This window comes from Stenella coeruleoalba, assembly GCF_951394435.1.
Source record: "Stenella coeruleoalba genome assembly, chromosome: 11".
NCBI lineage: Eukaryota > Metazoa > Chordata > Mammalia > Artiodactyla > Delphinidae > Stenella > Stenella coeruleoalba.
In genome coordinates, this window is record NC_137157.1 from 18,118,426 (window position 1) to 18,141,319 (window position 22,894).

The following is a 22,894-nucleotide window of genomic DNA, read 5'->3' on the forward strand; positions in this document are numbered from 1 at the left end:
AAGGGAAACCCTCCAATGAACGTCAGCACAGAACACATCCTCCTTGCGGAGAGGTCACGCGGAACCACTTCCGGATCCTGAGCGCGCTTACTCCGTGACCAGGGGAAGCGGTAGCCATGGCAACGCGTTCTTCACCTTTCCCTTGTCCATGCGTGGGGTCACGTTGGGAATGATTCCAGAGCGACTTTTCGCAGTCAGCTTTCTATCTGGCAGTGCTTCTCGGAATCGAGACACACGTGAGAAGTTGAAAATCCCCCGGCGCACTTTTCGATGGGGTTGGGGAGGAACTACAGTTCCCGGCATGCAACGTACTAGGGGGAAAACACTGTAGTGCATGCTGGGAATCGTAGTCTTTGATCAGCTGCGTAGTTTGGCCCTTTCTTCTGCCTTTTTCCCAGCGTGTCTTTGCGGGAACTCTGCGCTGCGTGTTTTAGAATTTATATCTCGTTGCCAGTGCCGTAGAAATTTCTGCCTATTCCAGACTCTCTAGTGTACACAGCCTTCAGAACCTAGAAAGCCGCCAGGCCTTGGCCGAGGCCGCCCAGCGTTCTGGGGGTCGGCCTGAGTCCGGCCCAGCCTCCGGTTCATGGACGCGCCTTTCCGAATCTGGCTTCTCGTGCGTCACGTGGGCAGCCGGAGCTTCTGGTACGTCTGCACCTTTCACAGCCGGAATGCTAGGCCTTCTGTTTCGGTTTACAGAAGAGGGTAGCGGGGCTTTTTTTTTTTCCCCCTTCCCTTACGGGAAATCGCGAGCAACTTTGATGCCCTGACTCCCTCAGGAGAGTTCAAAGGCGGTGAACCGGTGGTCCCAGAGTCCCTGCTGTGAGTCAGGTGAAGAGCATGGTATTAAAGTCCAGTCTAGCAGAAAGAAGAAAAAAAAAAAAACACTCTCAGTTTGACGGGTGCAGGAGGATACACCTGCAGATCTTTGAAAGCAAAACCTGTGGGACTGCAAATGAGCGAGAGAGTACAGCTTTGTAACTTCATAGAAATACAGAAAGACATAAAACACCAGGTGGCTTTCGTGTGAGGGAAGTCCCTCACCCAAAGCTTGGGCCTTTGGAAATATTTTCTATGGCTTTTTAGCCTTTAGAGAGCCTGCAGCCCGACCCGCACCCGGTTTCCACAGAAACACTGCCTTCCTTACCGCTTCCTACAGGTTAATTGAACTTCGAATTTGTTTTCAGATAATCATCCGAATTCCTGAAGACAAGCTTTTCAGTGACAGGCTATCGTATAGATTTATAACTTCCCCTATTGAGGTTCGCCAGTCTTAATTCTGTGGTCAGCACTTACACGTTGTGGTGGTCCCTTATTTACATCTAACCAAATTATCTGAATTTGTTATTAGTAAGAAAAGGGTAGCTTACAAAGCTTTTGTTATGCCTCTGTGCTTATTTTTTTTGTTTAAAGAGTTACTAGGGTGTGGATTACATTCAGAAATCTCAAATAATTGCATTTTTGTGTGTTTTAACTCCTGTTTATTTTTTCTTTTTAGAAAAAGATGAGTTCCTTCACTATTCTGCATTTCACAACATTTCTTCCCCTTTTTCTCTAGCTCTGAACAAGTAAGCAACCAGTTCTGAAACTGCAAATTCCATCTTAACTGGTCAGTGGTGGGTAATTTGTGCTGCACCTGAAGGGAACTGAGAATGAGGCAGGCCCTCCAGAATAGATGCATTGCTTGTGGGTAGATGTTACTGCAGATAACAGTGGGAATGTATGAGGCAGGCAGAACGCAAGACAATAGACTGGCAGAAGAATATGGCTGGTTGTTGTCAGGCTCAACTCTGCCCCTTTAAGACATGATCCCTGGCTATGCACCCTGTGAAGGTAATGGGCAGCTTACCCCATTCCCAGCCTTGCTGTTTCTTCCCAGCCTTGCTGTTTCTCCTCTGTAGTCTCCACTTCTTCTGCCTTTGACCTATGATTGATCCTCATGTCCCATCTTGGCTAGCTCCTCCAGAACTTACACTCCAGATTGTTTTTAAACTGCTGACCTGTGGATCTGATTCCCTCGCTTCCTAATTTTAGTTTTTTCCTTTTAACATTATATGTCCATGACTAGTATAGGGAATAGCTGCCTTTGTTGTTTTTGTTGTTAAGCTTTTTCTTGAGCACAGCTAACCCCACTAGACAGCACCCTCCTTTGCAGTTGAACTTGGGAGAAAACACCAGAGAGGCAAAGGGGTGCCGTTAGGAGCAATGGATAGCTCAACTGGTAGACAGGTGTAGTCCAGCAGCGAGGAGTCAGGGAGGATGCAGACTGGGAGATCGAGGCAGGAAAGCAGTTGGCATCGGAGAGCATTGAGGAATGAGGCTGAGCACCAAGGTCAATTTTTTGGTTGGTCAGTTGGTTCATTCATTCTTTCATTTATTAATTCAGCAAGTGTTGAGGACCTGGTATGTGCCAGGTATTATGCAAGGTGCTGGCAATAGAGGGGTGAGCAATATTGATATGGTGTCTGTGCAGAGTTTGAACAAATATTAACAGTGGAGTTGCAGCATAAGTGCATGTATCTTATTTAAACCAAAGCAAAGATATAAAAGAATGACTGCAAAAGAATGTGAGGGAGCTTTTTGGGGTGATGGAAATGCTCTTGATCTTGATTTTGGTGGTGGTTAAAACTCATCAAACTGTATACTTCGAAAAGAGTGAACTTTGTCATGTAAATTATACCTCAATCCAAGAAACCCTAATAGCAGCCATTGATTTAAACAACAAAACACTGAAACCATTTCAGTAGGAAGCAGGAAACAGACAGAGATGCCCGCTATTGTCAGTATTGTCCCACACTGTTTAGGAGGGTCTAAGAAAATTAACTGAAATTAATTTTAAAAAGTTGAGGTTTTTTTTATTTTGAAATCCCTTCTCACTGGTGAAATGATTGCCTATCCAGAAACTCAAGAGACTCTAGCTAGGGGAAAAAATTACTGACTATAGGAAATATGTAAACATCAATAGAATTGCTGTAATCTTGTAAAAAACACAGAAATGGAAATTTTAAAAATCTCATTCATATTAGAGACCCAAACCATAAAATACTTAGGAATAAACTTGACAAGAAAGACATAGCTCCAACATGAAGGAAACCGTAAAATCTTATTGAAGAATATAAAACAAATGGAGAAGTTGGGTCTGGTACCATACCCTATAGGGTATTATTTACTGCTATGTAACAAATTACCCCAAAACTGTGTAGTTTAAAACAATGAACATGTATTATCTCACAAAGTATCTGTAGTGGGGAATCTAGGAGTACTTAGCTGGGTGGTCCTGGTTCAGGGTCTCTCATGAAGCTGTAGTCAGGATGTCAGCGTGGGCTGCTGTCATCTACGGCTTGGCTGGGTCTAGAGGATCTGCTCCTATGATGACTCACTCATAGGTAATGGCAGGAGGTCTCAGTTCCTCACCACACAGACTTCTCCATTGGGCTACTTGGATGTGCTCACAGTATGGTGGCTGGCTTTCCCCAGAGTGAGTGATCCAAGTCAGAAAACAAGGCAGGAGCCATGAGAACTCATGACCGACTTTGGAAATTACATACTATCATTTCTGCAGTAACCCTACTCAGTGAGAAGAGGGGATTACACAAGGAGGTTAATACCAGGAGTCAGAGATCATTGGGACCATCTTAGAAGCTGCCTGCTACCATACCGTAGCTGCAAGGGAAGCTGAGCAAGGTTCTAGCTGGCATCTTCAGCTTCATTTGTGAGGAGTGGGCTCATGAAATGGACAAGAACCAGAAGTGGGGATTTCCTCCAAAATAGGGAGGGGATTCAGATGTTGCACAGTCAAAAAGAATGGTAAATGTTCACTACGTGTTTGAATAGACAAACGGAACAGTGCAGCAAAAGAGAGAATCCAGACATAGATTGTTTCAATTTAATACATGATAAAAGTGATATTTCAATTTAGAGGAGAAAGGATAGTTTGTTTCACAAATGATGCTGGCCTTGACTGGTTATCCATCTAAAGAAAAATAAAGTTGACACCTATCTTACATCATATAAAAAAAGAAATCCAGTTTAGGAGAAAATAAGAAAGTCTGTGAGTGCACACTAAGAATGGGGGAGACCTACTCAATCAAGATTGAGCATCCAGGAAATACAGCAGAAAGCCTACAGTGTTTACCAGGCTCCTCTCTGGTGGGCCTGGAACTCCAACTTTTGTCCTACTAGCACTATCACCACGAGGCTGCTGAGTGTTGCCTAGCGCATCAGCCTTGTGCTGCTTTCTAAGAATATTAGCTCTGCATGGTGTAAGAATCAGCAAGCATTTTAAGGGGAAAAGCAACAGAGAATGTAGGGATCACTTCTTAACCCTTCCTTTCTGGAATCTTGTCTTCTGAAATCCTGGTTGCCTGAGTAGCTGTCTGATGCCTTTAAATAAATCCTCAAGTATCTTATCCAGCTTCTCTGTTCTGGCAGGAAGGTTGCTCTGCTTTGAATTGTCCTTCATGGTAGAATGTGGAAGTAGATGTAGGAGATGTAGATGTTCTTGGTCCTATTTTAATATTGGGGTTCAAATATTGGGTTTCAAAAATCCCAATGTTTCGGGCTTCCCTGGTGGCGCAGTGGTTGGGAGTCCACCTGCCGATGCAGGGGACGCGGGTTCGTGCCCCGGTCTGGGAAGATCCCACATGCTGCGGAGCGGCTGGTCCCGTGAGCCATGGCCGCTGAACCTGTGCGTCCGGAGCCTGTGCTCCGCAACAGGAGAGCCCATAACAGTGAGAGGCCTGCATACGCAAAAAAAAAAAATCCTAATATTTCAGCTAAGACATTAAACAGCCATAATTATTTCCTCATGTTAACCTTTCGGTAGTTTTCATCAAGTAATTAATATGGTGTTTAAAGTTTCCGAAATGTGGAACTTGTATTATTTTTGACTAGAGAACAGTAAATGTGTTTCTAAATATTTAATGTAATTGTAACTACAGTTTACATTAGTTTACATTATATCTTCTTTTTGACTAGTTTTAACCACAAATGTGGATTATTTGTGATCTCCCTAGGCCCCGCCCCAACTCACATCACGTTACTCTGCCTGAGCATTGACTGTGGGTTTATATAATGGTTACCTGCATTTGCCAATAAAATCTGTGGGTGCTGTGACTCTTAACATGCAATCAGAGAGTTTAAATTAAATTCATCTGTGGTCTTGTAGTTTACATTTTATTTTCTATTACCTAAAAATGAACATCTCCCTAGTCTCTGCCTTAGAAAAACAGATCAATTAAAAAATATATGTCCGGGACTTCCCTGGTGGTGCAGTGGTGAAGACTCTGTGCTCCCAATGCAGGGGGCCTGGGTTCGATCCCTGGTCAGGGAACTAGATCCCACATGCATGCCACAACTAAGAGTTCGAATGCCTCAAGTAAGGAGCCCATGAACCACGACTAAGCAGCCCGCCTACTGCAACTAAGAGCCGGTGCAACCAAATAAATAAATATTAAAAAATATATATATATATATGTATATGTCCAATTGTCCTCTGTCAACTTTGGATACCAGCAGAGCACAAGAGGAATTGAATTTCAAATAACAGATTTGTTAAATTTTAAATTGTGGTAATTTGATATTTTACATGATCTAATTAGCCATGTTGATGATGTTACATTAGGGACTTAATAGGAGTTTCAGAGCTGGAAGAAGTCTTAGAAATCATGTAGTTCCACAACTCACCCTCTTGGTTTTGAATCATAAAACTAAGATATTTTCATGGTTTAAAAAAACTCCAATTGGTACAGAAAAGTGTAAGATCAAAGGTAGAAGTTCCAGGTTCTCCCCACCCCATTGTTCCCATTCTCTAGAGGTCACTACTGATAGAAGTTCCTTATGCATCCTTCCAGAAATTGTGTGTGTGTGGGTGGGTGGGTGTGTATGTGTGCGCACATGTGTGTTTGTGAATGTACATATGTGTGTAATAAAATTAAAGATGAAATTCTTAATTTTAAAAAAGATAAATGGAACAATACACATTAGCTTATTCCATTTAATAGATCTTGGATGTCTTATCTTTTAAAATCTACTTTCCTATTTGATAGGCACTTGTTTTGTTTCCAGTTTGTTGCTATTACAGCCAGTGCTGCAGAGGATGCTTTAATCTGCACAGGTTTTTTATTTGTGAAAGCTTATCTGGAGGATAAACTTTTAGTTTTGGAATAGTTAGGTCAAAGAGTATGTGCCTTCAAATTCTGTGGTTATTTACCAGTTCCTCTGGGGGGTGGAAAAAAGCTGTACCAATTTATGTTCCCATCTCAAGGCTCCTCCCTCTCTTTTTAAAAAAAGCTAAGGAAATTCGAGGTCCAGAGAAAAGAAATGAGGTCTCAGAGTTAACTATTGGTAGAACAAAGTGGAACTCATATTTAAAAAATTTCTTACATTGCTCCAGCTACTAGGTACCTCTTGGCTACTTGAAAAAGTTTGAAAGGCTTTTTAAAGAAATTTTATTTTTTTATGTGTATTATGAAAAAATTTGCAAATTAAAAAATTTTAAAAAAAGATTGAGGAAGAAAATTAAAATAACCCATATGCCTTAACTAGATACATCACTACTAGCATCTTGGTGTCTTCATTAATGTTTAATATATACATTTTTAAATTAAAATTGGAATCACACAATAACAGTTTTGTAACTGTCTTTAACTTGCCAATATATGGTAAACATTTTTCCATGTAAATATTTTTACAAGGTATCTTTTAGTGGGTGTACACTATTTCATGTCATGACTGTGCCATAATTATCGATTTATTATTGTTAGCCCTTTAGTTTACCAATCTTTAAACCATTGTAAATACTGCTGCACTGAAAATTCTTAGATGTAAATCCTTATAGACAAATAGAACAAATTCTTAAAATTGATATGCTTGGTAAATGTATGTGACTTGTGTTTCAAAGGGTTGTGGTACTGACAAATTACACTCTAGGAGAGTTGTACCAATTTACATTCCCACTGATTTACATTTTTTTTTTTTTTTTTGCGGTACGCGGGCCTGTCACTGCTGTGGCCTCTCCCGTTGCGGAGCACAGGCTCTGGACGCACAGACTCAGCGGCCATGGCTCATGGGCCTAGCCGCTCCGCGGCATGTGGGGTCTTCCCGGACCGGGGCACGAACCCGTGTCCCCTGCATCAGCAGGCAGACTCAACCACTGCGCCACTAGGGAAGCCCTGATTTACATTTTAAGCATAAAAAGCTTTACAAAAAAAAAAAAAAAGAAAAGAGAGGAAAAGCAAAGTAAAAGTACAGCCTGGCGTTGTCAGAGTAAAATTACTAAAGTTAGATGCTGTGGTCATTGAGGGCGGGCTTGGGGGTGGGGTATTTGAATATAGAAATCCCGAAGCCTTAAAATATTGAGAGAAATCTCTGAAAAAAAGTCAGAGGAGCTTTTGACCAGTTAGTAGATATTCTTATAACTTCTAGTTCTAAAGTGCAGTGATAAATATAGTGATACGATTGAGGCTACTTTATGGCAAAATTTGAAATCAAACATTTGCAATAGAGGTAATGTTAACACTGACAATAGCAGTAGGAATAGCAAACATTGAGGACTTCGTATGTACCTTGCAGATTCTTGTAAACTAAGCCGTGATAACTTGCTTAAGAAATCTGTTGAGAAGTCTGTCTCTTTCCCCTCCCTCCCTCCCTCCCTCCCTCCCTCTTCCTCCCTCCCTCCCTTCCTTCCTTCCTTCCTTCCTCTTTCAAGAGCAGGAGACTTAGTGAAGAGACAGTGAAGCAGTTCCCAGAATGGAAGGAAAAGCTAGACACCAGGCCTCAGGATTGACAGGACCCAGGGTAGCAATGGGCATCCAAGTGGCATGGACACTCTCTTTAAGGCACTGCAACAGGATGCCTCAGCCCTTACTAGGGAATGTTCTTTCTTAAAGTGTCCACCTTAGCAGTGTTAAAAGAAAACAAATTTTTATTTTAAAAAATGTTTATTAGGTGCTTATTATGCAAAGTATCATTTAATCCTGCCAAATGGGTGGTCATTGTTTCCAGATTTACAGCTGCAGGAACTAGTGTCAGAGTGAGATCTTGGGGCAGGTTTTATATGACTCCAAAGCCCATGCTCAACCTCTGTATCCCCGACAATGTGGGAGATGCCACTTTGATGCACTTGCTGCCATCAGGTGGGCCAGGGACAAATATTAAGTAACTTTGATTCTCTGGCACAGATGTTGGAGCCTTTCAGTTCTTTTTCGGTGTTTCTGATTATACCAAGAGAAAGTCAGTTTGGTCCAAGTTTGTCTTAAATGCCTCTCTAATAAGTACATGTTAATCTACTTTCTCCATAAAAAGAGAAGTGTATCTAAATAGAATTTATTCAGTACTTTGCTTTTTAATGCATTTATTTTTATGGATACTATCTATTTGTGACATGTGATAAGGGTTTTGCACTTACAGTAATAACGAAAAGTTTCTAGTTAAATTTTTTGACTTAACATTGTTTTAAAGAAAAATAAAGAGTCATGTCCTACTTTTCTTTATCTAATTTCTACTCCAAAGTAACTCCTTCTTCTATTTAGGTCTCCTCTGTTCCTCTCCCCTCTCCCCCCACCATTAATCCCCTATTTCTGCAAAAACTGGGAGGGTTCTTTATCAGCAGTTGTGGAGCAAGTTGTGGAATTATGGTTTTTTCATTTTAATTATAAAGTAATGTAGCTATAGTTACTATGATCAGAGAAATGGATTTGTCTTAATCTTACCATTTTAACACAGCTACTGTATCATTTTTCTTTCCTGTTTTTACCTCACGTGCATTTCTCTAATAATGATACTTAACATTCACTGACTATTCGTTATAGGCACTGTTGTTAGCATTTCGCAATCCAATAACTTGTTTAATCTTTTTAAGCATTTTATGATATAGATTCTGTAATCCCTGTTCTGCAGATGAGGAAACTGAAGCATGGTGAATTTACGACACTTACTGTAAGGACTTGAATCCTGGGAACTGGTGTTCTGAATTTGGACCTTTGACTTCTGCACTGTGCTGTTTCCCATATTTAGCTGTGTTTTATTAGCACTGTTATTATTATGGCCTATACTTATTTTTTTCTCCTTCTCACTTAACCCTTACTTATAAACCTTTTTCTCTTGGTATATAGTCCTCAGATTTTTAAAGAATCAACTATATTTTGGTCTAATTTATATAAAATAAATTGCACCCATTTTAAGTGATCAGTTGGTAAGTTCTGATGAATGCCTACATCTAACTACCATTATATTTATGATAGAAAACATTCCTGTTGCCCTAAAGAGTTCCCTTGTGACCCTTCCCAGTTATTTCCTCCCCATGCTCCGCAAGGCAACTAAAGATCTGCTTTCTGTCACCATTTTTGTTTGCCTTCCTCTTCAATCCATGAGTTATTTAGAAATAATATTTAATTTCCAAAATTTGTGTGAATTTTTCAGGTATCTTTCTGTTATCAGTTTCAAATTTAATTCCATTGGGGTTAGAGAACATATTTTATATAATTTCAGTTCTTTCAGATGTGTTGAGTTTTGGTTTATGGCCTAGAATTCAGGTTGGCAAACTTATTGTTTAAAGGGCCAGATAGAAAATATTTTAGTTTTTGTGGGCCCTTTGACCTCTGTCATAACTACTCAACTCTGCTGTTGTAATATGAAATACTTAATATGAATGAAAGTGGCTGTGTTCTGATCAAATGTTCTTTATAAAAACAGGCAACAGGTGGGCCTTAGCCTTTTGGCTGTAGTTTGCTGACCTTTGGCCTAGAACCTGGTCTATTTTGGTGCTTGTTCTATGTGCATGTGAGAAGAACCTGTATTCTCCTGTTGTTGGGTGGAATGTTCAAAAAAATGAAGTTGCCTGATAGTGTTTTTCAGATCTTCTATATCCTTGCTGATATCTGTCTATTTAAACTACTGATTACTTGAGAGGAGTGTTGAAATCTCTAACTGTATTAAGGGTGTATCTATTTCTCCTTTCATTTTACCAGTTTTGCTTTGTGTATTTTTTTTAAATAAGTGATTGTTAAGTTTTTTAAAAAAAATATCTATTTATTTATTTGGTTGCACCAGGTCTTAGTTACAGCTCCTTAGTTGCAGCTCGTGGGTTCATTAGTTGCAGCTCAGTGGCTCTTTAGTTGCGGCATGCAGCCTCTTATCTGTGGCATGTGAACACTTAGTTGCGGCATGCATGTGGGATCTAGCTCCCTGACCAGGGATCGAACCTGGGTCCCTTGCATGGGGAGCATGGAGTCTTAACCACTGCGCCACCAGGGAAGTCCCTGCTTTGTGTATTTTGAAGCTCTGTTGTTAGGTGCCTACACACTTAGGATTATTATGTCTTCTTGGTAGACCGACTACTTTATCATTATGTAATGTCACTTTCTATTCCTAGTAACACTTGTTCTGAAGTCTACTTTTTCTGATAATAATATAGCTCCTCTAGTTTACTTCTTTCTGGGATCACACACTTCTGTACTGCCTGATGTATAATGTCTGAAAACAGCTAATTCTTATATTTTGTCCAGTTTTCTAATTTTTTGAAGAGGATAGGTAAGTCTAGTCCCTGTTATTTTTATCATGGCTGGAAGCAGAAGTCTGTAACTGTCTTTTAAACATACGTACCACTTGCCATCAGTGGCTATACTTTTATCCTCTTAGTTATACTTTTATCCTCTTAGTTATGTCCTTTGTGGAGACCATTTAGTTTTCTTTCTTTCTTTTACTATTTTTTCTATCATAAACAATGAACATCTAATGACTATAGTTGCTCACTATTTTGATTATTTCCTTGGAGTGATTCCCAGAAAGTAGAATCATTGAGTCAAAAATTAAAAACACTTTAATATATTTTGAAGTATATTGCCATTTACTTTCCAAATATACCTTCTAATGGCTTTCCAGAATTACCAGTTTACAATTCCATAGATATATGTGAGGTATAAATTTCACCAATATTTAGATAACTATGTGTACTCAAAAAAATCTGTATCATTGCTTACTTTTAAATTTCGTTGAATTCTGGAAAGGTTAAATATGCTTTTATATGTATTCTTGTATTATTTTTCTTTTTATCTGTTTGTATCTTTTGCTTATATGTCAACTAGGATATCAGTATTTTTCTTAGAATAAAGATAAATTTATTTGTGGCAAATATTTTTAAAGTCTGTTGTTTGCCTTTAAGTATTTTTATTTTTATTTATTTATTTTAATGAATGTATTTATTTATTTATTTTTGGCTGTGTTGGGTCTTCGTTGCTGCACACGTGGGCTTTCTCTACTTGCGGTGAGTGGGAGCCACTCTCCATTATGGTGTGAGGGCTTCTCATTGCGGTGGCTTCTCTTGTTGCTGAGCACGGGCTCTAGGCATGTGGGCTTCAGTAGTTGTGGCCCACAGGTTCAGTAGTTGCAGCTCATAGGCTCTAGAGCGTGGGCTCAGTAGTTGTGGCATATGGGCTTAGTTGCTCCGTGGCATGTGGGATCTTCCCGGACTAGGAATCCAACCTGTGTCCCCTGCATTGGCAGGTGGATTCTTAACCACTGCGCCACCAGGGAAGTCCCTAAGTATTTTTAAAATGTAGTTATTATCTATTCTTTTGTGATTTCTTCTACAGCGTATAAGTTTTGGAAGTCCTTTCCAGGTTTGATAAATATTTAATTATGTTTTCTTTTCATTTAAAACATATTAAATTCTTTCATTCAACAATTATTTACCTGTCACCTACTCTGAGCCAGTCCTTATACTAGGTGTTGGGGACCTGGTAGAGACCAAGATAGAAATTACTACCTCTGATCATTTGGGAATAGGAAAACATGGATATTTTCAAGGTCTGATAATCTAATTCTAGCCTCCTACGTGGCAGGTGAAAAGTCTATTAATAAAGTGTCCATGATGCCTATTCTGTCATCTTTTAGATTTTGTTTGTGTGAGATTAAATTAAATTAATTTTTTCAGATTGTCGCCTCTTTATTACAGTATCATTATTGCATAGGTGTTTCGTACCTATTGATTTGTGGTATCTTCAAGACCTAGAGTCTTATCTCTATTATATGGAGGCAGTATAATGTATGTGTCCTGGAGTCAGGCTGACCTGCTTTTAGATCCTAGCTCTTCACTTACTAGCCAGGTACCTTTAGACACGTTGCTTATCCTGTCTGAACTTTTCTTTCTTCATCAGTAAAGTAGGGTGGTAATATTATCTATCGTAGGATTATTGTGACAATTAAATGCAAAAGGGTTAACACTTTTTTTAAAAGGTAATGTATTATTATATTCTTGTCAGGTGGTCTTGATGGAAAATTGCCCTATACGTGATAACACGGTATGTTTCTCTGTAGGTGAAAGCAACAAACATAACCAATAAAGCAACATTTGGTATGGAAATAAGTTGCATCAAGAAAAATCTCGTGGGCTTCCCTGGTGGTGCAGTGGTTGAGAGTCCGCCTGCCGATGCAGGGGACACGGGTTCGTGCCCCGGTCCGGGAAGATCCCACATGCCGCGGAGCGGCTGGGCCCGTGAGCCATGGCCGCTGGGCCTGTGCGTCCGGAGCCTGTGCTCCGCAACGGGAGAGGCCACAGCAGTAAGAGGCCCACGTACCGCAAAAAAAAAAAAAAGAAAAAGCTCGTAAAGCTAAGTAGTTTTCATTGAATATTTTGCTTCTGAGCAATGTGCAAGCATATCTGCATCGTTGCTGGAGGGCGTGTGTTTTTCCATTAGGTCAGTGGACTTGAATTCCCAGTGCATGTAGGTGAATGGAGTGTCGTATGAGCCTGCACGACTTAAGATAAAAATGATCACAGAACTCCATCAGATTCTTAGAGCCAGACTTCTTTGCCTCTCGGATGCCAGGTACATTACTGGTCTTGGCCCTTATTACATTTTGATTTGTTCCTCTTGTCCTGACCTCAACTTCATACCTATTTTCATTCTTGCTTCTGGTCACAGTCATGGGTCTTGGCTTATTCTGTTGCTGGATACACTAGGCTCCTTTTCTGCATTTGCCTTCCTTTTCACACTCTTAGCAAGTCCCCTTATGTAGTTTTCAAATTCACAGGGTGGCAGAAGGAGCAGGTGGCCAACGGAACACCGGGAAGGTGGAATGAGGGGCTGAGGAAAAGAGGGAGAGCCTTGTAACCAGTGCCCACTCATCACCCGTGGTTCTCAGCTCTTCAGCAAAAGCTTTGGGGAAACAGAGGAGCCGTGGACTTCCTGTAATCCTAAAAAAGAATGTGTTTTTTTCTTTTTCACTCCTAACTTAAACTAGATTGTGTCTCAACTCTGATCTGTCCATTGGTTGACATCACTCACCTTCAAATATCTATAAGAAAGAAGGCATTTTGGGGAAAGATTTCAATCTGTTTATAGTGAACATAATTAGGGGGAAGTCATAGAAGCAGTGGAGGTCAGTGGCTGCACCAGGATGAAAATTGTTTTAAGGGTGATGTCGTCTCTGAGCAAAGTGAAATGAGCCAGGAGGCAAATGAGAATGTAGACAGGTCTGCCCAATTCCTTTTAAAGCCCCAGAAACCCATTCAGCCTTACATCTGCTCGACTCTGGATGATTTTCAGGAAGAGAGAGACTATTTGGCAAACTCCAGCTTCCCTCAGCTGAGCGAATTCTGCAGTTCCCGGGGTGCGTGTTTCAAAGCTGTGGACCTGAGGTGGTCAGCATTGAAGGCCCAGGCGCCCTTACCCTTCAATCTATTTAGACAACATTTTTGTCTCCACTAGCAACATCTGAAGCTCTGTCTGGACTGCGTGAACAGCTGCTTTCCCTTTTTTATCTGCTTGCTGGGTCAGACATATGGGGACTTTCTCCCTGACTACTCACCTGTCATGTTCTCCAAGGCAACTGACTTGTCAAGTTTATCCATAATGGAACAGAATCTCTATGTTGCTGCAAGAAACTGTTATCCTTGGGTCCTGGAGAATCCCAACCGCAGTCTGATTGAGTTAGAGATCATCCAAGCAGCATTTCTGAATGAGTCTCAATTTCAGTATTTTTACTTTAGGACGGGAACCATGCTGCTGAAGCCTATGGACGAGGAAAAGGAGGAGATGGTGTCTGCAGGTTTTCTGATCAACAATGAGGAAAAATTAAAGATTGGAAAGCTTAAGGCCAAGATTATTAGCAAAGGACTACCTGTCAGGTTGTACAGAGATCTCCATGAGTTGGGTGAGCCTGGTTCTCAAGGACTGGTTGGTTGTGATAGAGAAACTTTACCCACTTTAATCATGGAAAATATAGGTTAGTAAATATGGAGATAGCTAAGTCTGTTGTCATAGGTCCATGTGTTTTGTATGTCTTCCTTGTGAAAGGAATTTTTAAATGGTTGAAAATATTCCTTGAGCATTTAAAGTCATTACCATATTCCTGTAACATGCATTTCTTCATTTGAAGATTTTTGAAACTGAGAACAAATAGTGGGTCATGGAAGAGGATTTAGGAAGTCAAGGAGCTCAGCGAAGACCTAAAATATCTGGCAGTTAACATGTAGATATAGAGCAGAGGTTCTCAACCAGGGCTGATTTTGCCCCCAAGGGATTTTTGGCTACATCTTTGGTGTCACATTTTTGGTGTCACAGTTGGGGGTGTACTACTGGCATCTAACAGGTGGAGGTCAGGGTCACTGCTAAACATCCTACAGTGCACAGGACTGCCCCTCATAATAAAGAATTTTCCAACCCAAAATGTCAACAATGCCAAGGTTGAGAAATCCTGATCTAAAGAGGAGAGAACTTTTATTAATTGTCTTGTGCTTTTTGCACGTTATCGCATTTAATCTTCAAGGTTTAGCCCTGCAAGGTAGGTGCTCTAATTCCTGTTTTACAGATGAACAAATGAAAGCTGCTGTGTAGCAGTTAAGTGACTTACCTAATGTCACTTCACCAGTGAGGGATCATTCTAGGATTTGAACCCAAGTCCTTTTGACTCCAAAATCCATGCTCGTTTGCCTTCACACTACTCAGAGTAAGTGATCCGTGCACCAGTAGCCTCGGCATCACCTAGGAACTTGCTAGAAATGCATTCTGGGTCTATTGAATTAGAATTTGCATTTTAATAAAGATGACCAGGTGAGTTGCAGGCACATTAAAGTTTGAGAAGCACTGCCTGGCATCCTGTTGCCTCTGAATGAAATGGTTACATTTATTCTGAAAATACTGTGTCATGGACATGTACAGATTAAAAAGGGAGGAACAGCATCAGAGCAGGGCAGAGATTCTTCACCTAGACAGACTTTGGGAGGGATCTGTGATGCCCTAAATTTATATGAAAAAGAGAATGTTTATATGCAGATGTGTGTTTTGGGTGGTAGGAAGTTGGCCTGTGTCTTTGATCAGATTCTCAAAAGGTTTAATGACCCAAAAAAGATTGTGAGTTACTGTTGTAAGGGCCCAATTAATGTGGGAGTGCAAAATGCAGGTGGTGCATTCTCAGATGCTTTCAGGGACCAGGCAGGCATAGTCCTTCTAATATGATAGGGGGGCAGATGGATCTGTAGTCAACTGCATGGAAGGGCGTTGACCCACCTAAAGTCATTCACATCCATTGTTGGGGGTGGGGCACGAAATCCCACCTGTGCTGGTCAAACAAAACTCTGCCTACAAGCCAAATTATTTTGGAGTCCGAGAAAAGAATATTGTAACAATCGTTACTCTTTGGGTTGAAAGTGACTCGGACTGGCTCCAACAGACAGGGAATTTTAGTTTATATAACTTTAAAGCCCAGGATTGGGTCTGTGTTCAGCTCAGGCTTCGTCCACTGGCTCAAATGAGGTTACCAGGCCCTGGTTTCTCACTATTTCTCTGCATGGCTCTGCTGTCCTGATGTTGCCTCAACTCCTTGGCGCCTCCATAATGGAGGGAAGGTGGCTGTAGCAGCTCCAGGTTCAGGTCCAGCAGGAATGGCTCAAAGTCCTAGGATTAAGTCTTTCTGTCTCTGATTAGCCGGACTTGGACTATATGTTTGTATCTGACTCAGTCACTGGTGCCAAGAGAATGTGATGCTCTGATTGGCTAAACTTGGGTCATATGCCACGTCTGGAGCTGGAGGGAGTCAGACCCACTACAATAACATGAAGTGAGAGTTGGGACAAGGTGGGACCCCAAATGATAATCTGGGGCTGTTACTGGAATTAGGGTAGGGTGAATAGAAGTTGGGCAGCCCCAAAATATCCTGAATATTTACTACGAGCTCGGAGTTTTAGAATGTCCAACAACAGAAATGCTCTCAGATCCAAGATTTTTTAGTTCCTAGTTCTGTGACTTTGAGAAAATGATGTAATATTGGTAAGCCTTGGTTTCTTCTATTTACTGAGTTAGCATTAACGACCTTGAACTCAAGGTAATGTGTATAATAATGGTGTAAAATACCTGAAAACAGTGCCTGACACATATTAGGCTAATGAGAATGAATCATAAAAAATGAGTCCTGGGCTTCCCTGGTGGCGCAGTGGTTGGGAGTCCGCCTGCTGATGCGGGGGGCACGGGTTCGTGCCCCGGTCCGGGAGGATCCCACGTGCCGCAGAGCGGCTGGGCCCGTGAGCCATGGCCGCTGAGCCTGCGCGTCCGGAGCCTGTGCTCCGCAGCGGGAGAGGCCACGGCAGTGAGAGGCCCGCGTACCACAAAAAAAAAAAAAAAAAAAAAAAAGGGTCCTGGAAGAATATAGTATATATTTGGCTAAGGCCTGAAGTATGGTTAATAGTGATATTCTTTGACTAGTCTCAATCTGAACTGCATTCATTAATATTTACTAACATGTTCAAGAATCAAGCCTTCCTGTATATTTGGGTTAGAGACAGATTATTTCTCCATAATATTCTCCTTAGTCTTTGATTTTGGTTATTATTGAAATATTAGCTTGTTTTAGACTTTAGTTTTGAATATGTAATATATGGACTACATGTCTGCAGTAGAAGGTACAGAATGGATGGATTATTACAAAATCTTCAGAAAAAAGGCTAAATTACTTTTCTTTTGGATCTTCGATACCCTTTAATCACCCAGGTAGTTCCAGAATCTCACAGCTTGCGGAGCACGGGCTCCGGATGTGCAGGCTCAGCGGTCGTGGCTCACGGGCCCAGCCGCTCCGCGGCATGTAGGATCCTCCTGGACCGGGGCACGAACCTGTGTCCCCTGCATCAGCAGGCGGACTCTCAACCGCTGCACCACCAGGGAAGCCCTCAGTTCATACTCTTGACCTTCAGAAGCACTCTGAGGTCCTTGGAGATGCCTGAGACTAGTGGGTGAGGTTCAGGGTGAGCTAAAGAGATCCATTAGACTGTGGGATCATTTCCAATTCTGTCCAAGATCTTGAAATTTGAAGCTAACCTTGGCCAAACTGTTGGTCCTCTAGGTTATTCTGGCCCTAACCTGAGCCACAAGGCAGCCCAGTTAACTATGGGGGTATAAGATGGCTTGAGACCTTACCAGGTTAAACTACCTGATGTTCATTTTCCTGCCTCACTGCATGTAAAAAAAACAAACCCCACCCAAACTCTGGGAGACGTAGGTGTCTCCAGAGACAGGAGGACATTTTGGCAGTCCAGAACACCTTGACTTTAATTAGGCAATGAGTTTAGAAACACAGTGCCTTGAAACTAGAAGGAGTCTCAAGAGATCCAGTTGTCTGGCCCTGCCACTTATTTTACCTGGGAATTTAAGGGACTTGCCCAGTGGCAGAGTTGCAGCTGTACCCATGGTTGTCATTGGGCATCTTATCTTAAAAATACACTCCACTCCCCCAACCATTGCCATGGATAGAAACATACACATATGCCACGAGATTGAATTAGGTGACTTCATATTTAGCTAACAGTCTAAAAATACAAGATGATACATGTAGAAAATCCAATTTTTTTTTTGCCTTGGTCATTCTGAGGTCATGAAATAACTTGGAATCCTACATAGGATTTCATGTACAAATAGCATTAAGATTAAGTTGCTTGCCTATAGCTTCCTTTCATTAGAATGTAGAACGGGCTATGAAATTTGGTGCTAACATAGAAAGAAGGTGGTATAGACACAGAAGGTGAGATACTTCCCTTGGTATTCATAATAACCATGGGTAATGGAAAATGCAAAACTATAAATCTAAGGTATCAAAACATATCTTTTTGTGTCTAAAGACTTCAAGCACAACTTTGAACGTTTCTATCACGAAGAGTTCACTGAGAAGTGCAAGGAAGTGTTTGTTATTTCCAAGGAGTCAAACAGAACCTTTGAAATCTTGGAAAGATTTGCCTTAAAGGATGTGGAATTTGATTTTAATAATGCCGCAGCAGGCCCCAGCCTATCTATTCTCAGGTAAGATGTCAAGAAATCCCAAGCAAAGCAGCCTGACTTCAGTGAGTATGATCCCCCAAATTGGGAATTTCTTCCCTCACTTCCCCCTTCTATGTCCATCCTTGCCTGCAAGAGAGGCTCCCTAAAAGTCACCCCCAGGTTAGAATATCCTCATCAGATATCACTCTGCAACTGCCAAGTTACTTCCCTTCAGTCTCCTTAAAAGATTATAAATGCTGGAGGGCAGAGAGCTTGCCTTCTTTTTTAATGCCATAGATCAAAGTTGGTCTAAGTCATTCCTGTCAGTGATGGAATGATTTTAAGGAGAAGAAACTGGATTAGGAAATATGAATAATGCATCTGTACAGTATTGTATAATTTACAAAGAGCTTCCACATACATCATCAGCTCATTATTAATTACATTAAGATATTCAGCCAATACTTGTTAATTGCCGACTGTGGGCCATAGCATTATTTGCGTTTGTGAGAATCGAGTTATCTTACCCAAAGTTTGCACTCCTTCACAGTGTCGTCTGCATTAAAACCCCCATATCTTTTCCCACTCCGGGTGCTGACATGCTCTCTTCACCACCCACAGGCATGAAGAGACTGGGGCGTGAGGAAAGAATTGGGTTTGTCTGTGGTGTCCTTTCCAGTCTCAACCCTAGAAATAGGGAGGTTCTTGGGATCATTTTATTTTCTTCCATCCTCATCCTCCAGTTCTTATTACAGATCTCATTTATTCTGTGAGAGTTTGGGGATTTGAAATAAACTCACAATGGCTAGGGTGGCTCAAGGTTTGCTCCACCATGTCTGCCACGGTCTCAGCACCCACTATCATGTGCAGAGCTACGAACATTCTTGTGGTTCTGGGAACCCATGCCAAGAGGAAGACAATTTAATTGGTTAAAACAACATGGCGCTCAGTCAAGGTTTTTGAAACTACAAGAGTATGAAATATATGTCATCTGTTAAAAATCTTAGGTTTGAATAGGCAAGTCCAGAGAGACAGAAAGTAGATTAGTGGCTGTCAGGGGATGAGAGTAGAGGGGAACCGGGACATGACCCCTAATGGGTCTGGAGTTTCTTTCTGGGGTCCTGAAAATGGTCTGGAATTAGATAGTGAAGATATTTACTATATACTAAGTAAACTAAAACCGACTGTATACTTTAAAATGGTGGATTTTTTTGGTATGTGAATTATATCTCACTTAGGTTATAATTTTAAGTATTTCAGAGTGGATGAGACATTTAATAAATTTTATTGCAATTACACAACTCCAGTTGTGCCCAATCAAAACACAGCAATTAAATAAGTCCTTTGAGATTAGCTGTGTGGAAGCAGGGCTTTGCCATTTGGAAATAACACCTTGTATTGTAAGTTCCTGAATAGTGTGTGCAGCTAACAGGAAAGGGTGTTCTTTTGGAGTTTCAAAGCATTTTCTTAATAACCAACCATCTAGAGCAATAGCATTCTCTATTTTTTCTCTTTTGAAGGGAGCTACAGTTTGCTTTGCAATGCTTCCATTTTCTATTTGTTCTTGAGAAGAAATCATTAAGACCCTAGTTTATTTATGGGGGTATATTATATTTGTATTTTTCGTTCATTGGTTTTTACCTGCTAAGTGCCCAAACATGTTCTAGACACAGGGGATACAGCAATGAACAAAAGACAAACATCCTTGCCTCCATGGAGCTTGTATTATGGAGACACGCAACAGACATGATACATATGGAAAATATGTAGTAGGCTAGATGCCTGTAAGTGCCATGGAGCAAGATGAAACCCTGAAAGGGAATAGGCCATCTGGTAGGAGAGAAGGTGGCATTTGGGTGACTGCTAGAAGCAGGTGAGGGAACGGGCTTTGCCAATATGAGTTGGAAGAGTATTCCAGACAGAGGGAACAGCAAACACAGAGGTCCTGAGGCTGGAGGAACGGCAGGGAGGCCAGACAGCTGGAAGGAAGTCAGAGCTGTAGGGAGGGTGATGGGGTGAGGTTGGAGATGTAAGGGATGAGAGGAGGGTCTCGTCTGTTCTCATGCATCATTGTAAGGGCTTAGACTTTTACTTCTTTTGAGCACGGCAGTGACATTTGATAAGTTCACTCTGGTGGCTTGGCTGACGAGAGACTGAAAGCGGGCAAAGGTGAAAGTGGGGCATCAAATCCAATCCAATCCTGCCATTCAAATTTGATGGTGAGATGACTAAAGCAATAAGGCATTGATTCCTAACTCATAGTCATGGAGATGGAATTCTTATGGAGTAACTCCTATGTAATGATCCTGCTATAGGTTTTCTATTTCAATAGGTTTTCAGACTGATCCTCTTGCTTTGCTGAACCTGAGTGTCAGGTTTGTTTATTTCATTTCATTCACTCAATCAACAATTTAGGATCAGGTACCGTGCCAGTCACTAACTGTCCAGCAGTGAGTTAGGTAAGCCTGTAAGTGCCCACGTGGAGCTTACATCAATGACAAATCACTAGACACATATTTATTAAATTACGTGAGGGACAGGGCTGCAGTCTTTATGCAGTGATACTCGTGGACCTGGGACTCCTCTGCATTTCCAGAAGCTTTTCACTGAAAAAATTTAAGCAACAGGACAAGCAGGGCCGGCTGGCTCCAGCACCATTTAGCATCACTGCCTCGGCTACGAAGCTGGCTTTTCCCCCGGGGAGGTAGACGTGGGCAGGGGAGTAGGAGCGGCTGCTGAGAGCACAGCTGGGCCTGGGAGGTCACGAGCAGATTCAGCTTCTTTGCAGAGAACATTTTCCCGTGCCCGCCTCAGCTGTCCACAGCTGCAGCTCCTGCGTGGGCTGTGAGCCTGGGCACCTCCCTAGTGGGGATGCTGAAACGCCCCTGGGTGAAGCTGACATTTCTGCTCCCCACCCACACCCTCGCTGGCCAGGATAAAGGGATCTAGCAGAGGAGAACTGCCCGCCCACCCGTATCCAGCTCTCCCAACCCAAGTGCCCTTGCCTGCCCTGCAGCTGACATCCCCTCCGTGACAGGCTTCACCGAAGGTCAAAGTAGAGCCACCGCTTTTCCTACTTACATGTTTCCTTGCCCTGTTCCTCCGGACCCTGGTGGCAGCCCTGACTAACAAGGAGTTCCATTTATTTATTTATTTATTTATTTTAATAAATTTATTTATTTATCTTTGGCTGTGTTGGGTCTTTGTTGCTGTGCACAGGCTTCCTCTGGTTGCATCGAGCGGGGGCTACTCTTCGTTGCGGTGCGCGGGCTTCTCATTGCGGTGGCTTCTCTCGTTGTGGAGCACAGGCTCTAGGCACGTGGGCTTCAGTAGTTGTGGCATGTGGGCTTCAGTAGTTGCAGCACATGGGCTCTAGAGTGCGGGCTCAGTAGCTGTGGCACACGGACTTAGTTGCTCCGCGGCATGTGGGATCCTCCCGGACCAGGGCTCGAACCCATGTGCCCTGCATTAGGAGACGGATTCTTAACCACTGCACCACCAGGGAAGTACTGGAGTTCCATTTATTAAAGGCTTTTCAAGTGCCAGGTGCTGTGGCTAAGGGCTTCATCAGCATCTCTCTCTCGTTTTTTTTTTTTTTTTTTTTTTTTTTGGCTGCATTGGGTCTTTGTTGCTGCACGCGGGCTTTCTCTAGTTGTGTTGAGTGGGGACTACTTTTCGTTGCGGTGTGCGGGCTTCTCGTTGTGGTGGCTTCTCTTGTTGCGGAGCGCAGGCTCTAGGCGCGCGGGCTTCAGTAGTTGTAGCACGTGGGCTCAGTAGTTGTGGCTCACCGGCTCTAGAGTGTAGGCTCAGTAGTTGTGGCACATGGGCTTAGCTACTCCACGGCATGTAGGATCTTCCTGGACCAGGGCTCAAACCCGTGTCCCCTGCATTGGCAGGCAGATTCTTAACCACTGCGCCACCAGGGAAGCCCCCAAGAGGTCTTTCTTGATATAATAGTACAGTTACGCTTTTGTGAAATACAGTTACCCTCTCCACTTGTACACAATAGATTAAAAATGCTTGCTACATACAGTGCATAGACAGTTCAATAATTAGAACCAACTCAACTGTGTTTGAAATAAAATAGCTTATTTAGTCATTTAAAGTAAAATAACTGTACATATGAAAATAAAGATATGTAAATGTTAGGATCTACAAGCCTGTAAAAATAAAATCATTATTCTGCATTATACAAAACAGTGCAAGAAAAATTCTAAATAAGCTTTTGGAGCACAAATTATAAATTTTCCCTTTTAACTTATCATGCAGACATAGCATTTCAAACCATGTTATAGTCTATAGCCAGTTTCTTAATTTTTAAGAGGAAAAAATGCTAGTCAGTAAATTTTACTGTATGATTAAATGTCACATACCATAAAATATTGACATCTCATTTAATGCTCTCAGTAAGCCCTTGACAGCATTATCGTCCCAGATAAAGAGATGGGACGGATGGCTGGGTCACACAGCTACACGTGGGCAGAGCAGGGAGTTCAAACTCCGGTCTTTGTTGTGTTCAGAGCCCCGACTCCTCATTACTGCACTGTCTTGCCCCTTTGAGCCAACAGAGGGACATTTCTCTCTTTTGGATGATTTCCATCAGGGTCCTCTGCCAGCATCGATTATCAGGAGAGTCTGCAGAGAGGTCATTG

At 41.8% G+C, this 22,894-nt stretch overlaps 1 pseudogene across 1 annotated transcript in view; it reads left to right on the forward strand.

The window, feature by feature from the left end:
• Positions 1 to 20: 20 nt before the first annotated feature.
• LOC307193941 (putative tetratricopeptide repeat protein 41) overlaps positions 21 to 22,894 on the forward strand; it is an 80,135-nt pseudogene continuing 57,261 nt past the window's right edge. Inside the window, exons 1-4 of the transcript XR_013831771.1 lie at positions 21 to 1,568; positions 12,316 to 14,226; positions 18,107 to 18,284; positions 18,793 to 18,881. The product of XR_013831771.1 is annotated as a putative tetratricopeptide repeat protein 41 (transcript). The remainder of the gene's footprint in view (positions 1,569 to 12,315; positions 14,227 to 18,106; positions 18,285 to 18,792; positions 18,882 to 22,894) is intronic.